Source organism: Micromys minutus (assembly GCF_963924665.1).
Source record: "Micromys minutus genome assembly, chromosome: 32".
Taxonomy (NCBI): domain Eukaryota; kingdom Metazoa; phylum Chordata; class Mammalia; order Rodentia; family Muridae; genus Micromys; species Micromys minutus.
This window is the reverse complement of record NC_137967.1, coordinates 6316086-6323685: the sequence shown is the minus strand read 5'-3', so window position 1 is coordinate 6323685 and position 7600 is coordinate 6316086. Positions and strand designations below refer to the sequence as shown.

The window sequence follows — 7600 nt, the reverse complement described above, 5'->3', positions numbered from 1 at the left end:
AAACTATGGGTGGCGTTATCCTTAAGTTCCAGACGTTGGAAGCCACCATCCAGGAGCTTTGGTTCCATATACGCGGGGTAAACTAAATACAATGCCTTGGAGTGGAAGTCTGAAAGCTGTCCCATATGGTGTGACAGGCTTGGCAGGAATTAGGATATTCCAAAAAGACATTTTGTGCCCTTTCTTTTACAGACTGTTGAGACAATGGACCCCAGAAATAGAAGTCTCATGATGGGAGAAAGGGTGTGCTGAAGCTAGGAGGCAGTCAGAGCAGAAAAATAGATTTCACGCCGTTCTGACAACTTCTTAGACCACTTTGCAGGACAGACTGGAGCCAGAGACGATGATAGCAAGGGGCCACAAACTAAGATTGCTTAGTTACATAGCGCTTGCCTTCTATTTAAACCTAAACTGCTCTTAACTGGCTCGACTCCAGCACTCACACGTCAGCTCACAACTATCTGTAACTCCTGTTCCAAGAGGGATGCTCTCTTCTGACCTCCAAAGGCACCAAGTACACAAGTGGTACTTAGACATTCGTGCAGATAAAGCACCCATACACATAAAATAAAAACTGAAATCTTGCCCGGTGGTGGTGAATACATTTAATCCCAACACTTTGTAGGCAGAGGCAGACAGAGACCTCTGAGTTCAAGACCAGCCTGGTCTACAAAGCAAGTTCCAGGACATCCAGGAGAAATTCTGCCTCAAAACAAAAACAAAACAATTAAATCTTGGCTAAGTAGTGCCTCTGGAGGCAAAGGAAGGTAGATCTTTGATTCTGGAGCCAGCCCGGGCTACATAACACAATATAATCTCATAACTTCCATTTTCCTATTGTAGGAAGGTAAACTAGGCAAGATAGATCTCCATTGCTTTAAAATTATATTTTCCTAAATTATGCAAGCTTTTGAGAAAAAAAAAACTTTAATGGATTAACAGAAACTTTCAAATTAGTAAAATGGTCTGAGTTCACCTTTAACCCTAGCTTTTAGGAGGAAAATACAGGCCGATCTCTGTGAGTCTGAGGTCAGCCTGGTCTACATAGTGAATTCCAAGTTAGCCTGTATTACGTGGTGAGACTGTCTCAAAAGACAATGGAATAAAACAAATTAAATAATAGAGTATGCATGCATGTTTTTCCAAGGCAGGGAATATCTAGAGACCTTATATATATATACTTTCTTAAGCTTGGTCTAGTCATACTGGACCTCTTGTTCCTAACCTCAGAGTGAACAAACTGAACGCATCTCCTTTATCTGTTTTCCTATTTGTCTCTTTGGTTACCGATGATATTGACCCCATCCCAGCTTGGTAGGGCTTTCAGGACCCAGGTTATAACACTAAACGTTGTCAGCGACATATCTTTGAAACTCAGCTCTTCAGCTTGTCAGCAAGCACCTTTACCCACAAGGCAATCTCATTACCTACTTACCCGTGTTCTCTTTCTTTTCTTTCTCTTTCTTCCTTCCTTCCTTCCTTTCTTCCATTCCTTTTTCTTTTCTTTCTTCCTTCCTTCCTTCCATTCTTTCTTTCCTTTCTTTCTTTCTTCCTTCCTCCCTCCCTTTCTTCTTCCTTCCTTCCTTCCTTCCTTTCTTTCCGTTTGTTCCTGTTCTTTCTTTTTATTTACTTTTTTTTTTTTTTACATGCCAGGGCTTCTCTGTATTCTGGGCTGAACTTAAATTCTCCATCCATCTGTGTCAACCTCACAAGTGTTTTCATGACAGTCTTGTGTCACCAATTCTTGATGAAAGGAAATTTCTTGTACCTGAAAATTTTGAATCACTCCATCCATGGTAACCACTGAACGAAAGTTTACTCTCATATGCACAAACTTCTGGGTGGTGAATGTCAGCTATTGCTGTTTTCATACAGAAGACAACACCGTGAGACAGGTGTGGAGCAAGAAGGCAAATGGGGCGAGCAGGTCGGAGGATAGTAGCAGGCAGCCCTGTAGAATATGTTGATGAGTCATTGCACAGTGTGATATAACCAGCGCATTTCTTCACCGTAGTAAGGAATATCAGAAAGATACTCTCAGCATTCATGGGTGCAGGCCCACGGGGCATCCACCGTCTGCCACCCTCAAGATCCTGAGGAGTTCCCCTAGAGACCTTCAGAGAGATATATATTCAAGACAAACAAGGGTTTTGTTGCTTCTGCACTGAAAAGCATTCCAGTATTAGCAATAGAACTCAAAATTTTAAAGCAATCCAGTATTAACAATAGAACTCAAAATTTTATTATAGATATTTATAAAGATTTACTTATGTGTATGAACATACATATGTGCACAATTGTGCCTGGTGTCCCTGGAGACCGGAAGAAGGTGTTAGATCCCCTGGGACTGTAGGAACACAAATGGTTGAGAACTATCATATGGGTAATAAAGCTTTCAGGTGCGCTAATAGATCACTCCAGATTTTCTACGTAAGCACTTAGTGCTTTGGACTTGCCTCTTAGAACTGCCTTCATTGTGTCCCAAAAAGTTTGGATATGTTGTGTATCTTATTTTTTTATTCAACTCTAGAAAGACTTTAATTTCTTTTCTTTTTTTTTCTCCTTTTTTTGCACATCACTCCTTTATTATACTGATCTGGAAAGAGATTCAGTTGTTATGCCCAAATGAGTTCTGAACCCACACAGTAGGGTCAAGCAGCTGAAACATGATTCAGACAGTGAAAGACAAAAACTTGAACATGATCAAGGGGCTCTTCACCTCTACAAAACAAGGCAAAGGGATCCAAACACAGCAAGAGGTACTAGGAGTTCCTCCCATTTGATATGAGGAATGGCTTATTTTCTGGTGACCACATAGGACTGTTTCAACTGCCACTAGCATCTCAGAGTTGCTTTTGTGTGCTGATTACATATATATATATATATATATATATATATACTCATTTTTTAATAAGCATAAATGTAATACATAGACTTGACAAGATTGATCCCAACTTTCTAGGACCAGCAGCTCTTTTAGGGTCAGAGAGAAAGTGGGGTCTTTCAAATCACCATGAGGTTACTTTCACTCTCCACTGGAATGACTATGCCCCCAGTTACCTAATTGTGGGAAGAATGAAGGACAGATTCCAGGAACAAAACTGGACCGCAGCTTCTCATTGGTCATACCACAGTGCAGTTCCTCCCTGACTTCCTCCTAAGCAGACCCTTAGTAAACAAAGAACTAAGAAAAACTATAATTACTATCTCTCAACTCTCCTGGTACAGGGAGCCATCCTTGGATGTGGACCAAGAACCTGTACCCCAGAGGTCTTATTCTGACTAGATTCTATGAGGGGAGCGGGTGCAGGAGATAAAATACTAAAATGAAAATGGGAGCCACAGGTCCCCATCTTCAGCTACAACTTAAACTTAAGATCCTAAAGATGTAGTCAGTGTGGCAGGTGCTGGGGAGGGTGCAGGAGGCAGGAACAGGCAGGGAGGGTGTCGGGTAGGAGTCTGCCTCCTCGCCTTCACTTTTTCACCTTGCCCTGAGCAGCCACAGCTTCCATGGCTTTACGAACGGTCTCCTTATCTCCCAGGAACTGCATGGGCTTGATGGGCTTCAAGTTCTTGTCCAATTCATAGGCGATGTGAATGCCCGTTGGCAGGTTCAGCTCCATGATGGCCTCTTCTGAAAGATGATGCTTGACGATGGCCCGAAGGCTGTTGCCATAGGCAGCAATCAAGACCCTTTTCCCCTCTTTGATCTAGGGAACAATTTCTTCATTCCAGAAGGTCAAGGCTCTGGCAATAGTGTCCTTCAGGCTCTTACAGGAGGGCAGCTGGTCCTCAGTAAGGTCTGCGTACCTGAGATCCTTGCTGATGTTGCTGTAGAAGGGATGATCAGGCTCCATTGGAGGCATCGTAAGATCATCTCCAGACCTTTACCTGTGCCTCACCATGCTTAGCAGCAGTTTCTGCTTTACTAAGACCTGTTAGACTCCCATAGTGTCGCTCATTGAGACCCCAAGTCCTGACCACCGGCAACCACATCTGGTCAGTAGCTTCCAGGACTGTCCAGAGGGTTCGGATTGCTCTCTTTTGAACAGAGGTGAAGCAGATGTCAAACTCATAGCCTCACAACGCCTGCCCGCCGCGCTTCGCCTCGGTGTTGCCCTCCAGGCTCAGGTCGATGTTGTACCAGCCGCTGAAGCGGTTCTCCAGGTTTCAGGCGCTCTCTCCATGCCTGATCAGCACCAGCTTGTAGGAAGCCATGGCTACAGACAGGGGATGCAGCAGCAACCGAGGATCGCTGAGATTCTCCCTTTAATTTCTTTATCTCTGACCTGACTCATTATCCATCAGCAGAGAGTTAGTTAGTTTTGATTTTCTTAGATCTGTGGACACTTGCTTTAGGTTTGGGTGTGTGGCCAATTTGGAGAAAGTTCCAGAGGTACAGACAAGGCGGTGTATTCCTTTCTGTTTGGGAAAAAAAATATTCTGTAAATACTCACAAAGTCCATTTGGTTTATAACGTCTGTTGGTTTCAGCCTTTCTCTGTTCAGTTTTGGTCTGGATGGTATGTCCTTTGGTCAGAATAAGGTACTGAAGTCTCCCACTATCTATAAGGGTAGATAAGTGATTAAGCTGTAGTAGAGTTTCTCTTACCAAAGTGGGTGCCCTTGTATTTAGGGCATAGATGTTAAGAATTGAAATGTCATCTTGGTGGATTTTTTTTCTTTGATAAGTATGAAGTATCCTTTTCCATACTTTTTAAAATTAGTTTTTGGGTTGAAGTCTTAAGTTCATTTGCTTGGAGTACATTCCAACACTTTACCCAGAGGTCATAGCTATCTTTGATGTTGAGGTGTGTTTCTTGGACACACACAAACACACACACACACACACACACACACACACACACACACACACACACAAGATGGACCCTGTTTTCAACCCCAGTCTTCAAAAAATAATAATAATTGGGGACTTGAGACCATTGATATTGAGATATCAATGACCAATGACTGTTGATTCCTATTATTTTGCTGTTGTTAGTGGTGGTGGTAGTGGTCATGATGGTGTGTGTGTGTGTGTGTGTGTGTGTGTGAGAGAGAGAGAGAGAGAGAGAGAGAGAGAGAGAGAGATCTCATTGTCTGTTGTAGTAAATGATCCTTTATAATGAAATAACATTAAAAGTCACATTCTGTGAATTTCTGATGTTTTTGAAGATTATCTATCTATGTAAAGTATATTTGAACTGTTAAACCTTAGCTACTCTTAGCTAGTTTTATTTGAGTACATTGAAAGCACTTCATTATAACTAAATTAGAATCTAACATAACTCTGAGTTTACTATCTGGCCCTTATTTTGTGTTACTTAATCATCTTAAACAGTTTGTAATAGCATCTATTAAAAGGACTGGGTCAAAGCCTTGTGTTCTCAAATGAGTTGTATAGGCACAATGCCTATCTAAGAGTAACAATATTAATTTCAAATTTTGTATCAATATACAGATTTATATCAATTAAAACCTTACTTCTATATAAAAATATAAATTCTGTACCAATGTAAGAAATTATATTTAAGTTTATATCAATTACAAGGATGTTTACCAATGTAAGATTATGGCTAGATAATGCTTTGTATGATAATAAATTTTATAATCTATCCCATTTATTTTTCTCCCTGTTCAAAATTGTGACCATTTGCAATGATCCCTTAAAATAAGAGACTATCTATAATTTATAAAATAACCATAACTAGACCCCTAAACTCAAGGGTGTTGGGCTGACATCTCTCTATGGCTTCTTTCTGCTGAAGAGGGGCAACAAGAAATTCTGTAAAAGTGAGACAATTAATAAGGTGAGGCAATTAGTAAGAACTGGTTAGACTGAAGAAAGCCAGCATTAACATCTGTTATCCAGTCTCCATGTGCTTCGAAGGCTGGGGCTTGACTGAAGTTCTGACCAGATACATCTGAAAGGTTGGATGAGGTGAGATCTGGAATCAGCAGCAATTCCTGAAGCTGTTCTGGAAGCAAGTCTCTGGACAGCATCAGGAAACAGACTGGAACAGCAGGCCAGTTCAGCATCTCTGAGGATGAATCTCAGCAAACCTGTGCATTCTGTAACATATGAATATCACAACCAAAATTTTAGTACCATTAAGATATTTTTATAGGTTGTGCTGGGTGAACAGATCTGTTCGGGATGAAATTGTGTTTCTTGTTTGGGCAGGTAAAAGACACTAGTCTTTTTTATGAGTTAATTTTTATCAATAACTAATTATAATAAATCTTCATTCATGCCATATGAAGGAGGGCACGAGGAATCTTAAGGATTCCATAAATAACAAGATTTATTGTCTGATTTTAACAAGTTTTAGATAGAAACATTTCTATGTCTAAGATTGTTATTGGGCTGTTGTCATGTCGAGGAATCAATAGGTCAAGTTACCTGTCTTGTTTGATTTCTCGGATTTTTCTGTACCTTGTCATATCTGATCCATGTCACTCTGGAAAGGATCCAAAGCCTTTTCTCCTCTCCTGTCGACACAAATAAGAGCCTTTTCCCCCAAATAGCAAGTCCTTGGTTCGATAACCGGAAATCATTAAAGGTATAGTTTGACCTCTCTCCCAGAGGAATTTTAATGTAACCACAAAACTCATAGTCACATACATTTTGATAATTGAAACAATTCAAAGCAATTAAAGCAATCTAAATAAATAATTTCTGTCAACACGGTGCTTCTGTCTCCTGCTTTTCAACCTATAATTTAAGATTTTTAAAAAACCTCAATATTTTAAACATCTATGTAGACTTAAATCCTCCCTACTGTGGAAATTAATATTTCTGTGAGCACATATGCCTCATTCTCTTTATATGATTCTCAAGGCCCATTTTTCTACTGTTTGAGACAGGTTAGGTTTCCTATCCCCTGTTTTTAATCTAATTTTTTAAAAGATCAAATGTCTCAATATGTATGCATCTCTATTTAACTTTAATTAAATTCCCTTCTAGTTACTGTATAAGCCTATTTACAGGTTCTATTTTTTTTGTCATACCAGAGTCGGCAATCGCAGAAATTTCATGCGGGCCAATTTGAGAATTTGCCCTGACAAGACTTTTAAATTTCTCTTAAGCATGTTTTTCATTCACTCTCCCTACCTTCTCCTTTCTGTGGATCTTAATGTCTCTGTATATTTAAGAACGTTTAAACAATTATCATTATACACTCTTCTATTCTCTTAAAAACAATTAAATAAAAATTTAAGTATCTCTACCCTTTGATTGTTTGCTGCTAGGAAGCAGGCTGTGTCTAACATCTGCCTCTCTGCCTCCCACTGTCTTTCTCCCAGCAGCTGGCCTGGCTCTTTGCACACCAGGGGCCCCGAAATTCTCAGCTAAAGCTCTTTGTATCAGTTTTGAACCACGGGAAGAAACCCCCATGTGGCTTGGGCAAAGTCTATACTCTGAGCACTGGAATTATAGGTGTGTGTTAACACCCCCCCCCAGTCAAGAAAATAAAAAGATAAAATAAATAACCAAGAAATTACGATTCTTAGGTCTGCCCACATGAATGCCATAAACGTCATAAGAAATGTGTATGGTAATTGAAGTTTAAGGTTGCTAAGAAAACCGTTTCTGCTGATGC

The 7600-nt window shown here is 40.2% G+C and overlaps 1 pseudogene across 1 annotated transcript; it reads right to left on the bottom strand.

Moving 5' to 3' along the window:
- Positions 1–3473: 3473 nt before the first annotated feature.
- On the bottom strand, positions 3474–4218 carry LOC308413934 (phosphoglycerate mutase 1-like; annotated as a pseudogene). The gene has a single exon. The product of its transcript is annotated as a phosphoglycerate mutase 1-like (transcript).
- Positions 4219–7600: the final 3382 nt, after the last annotated feature.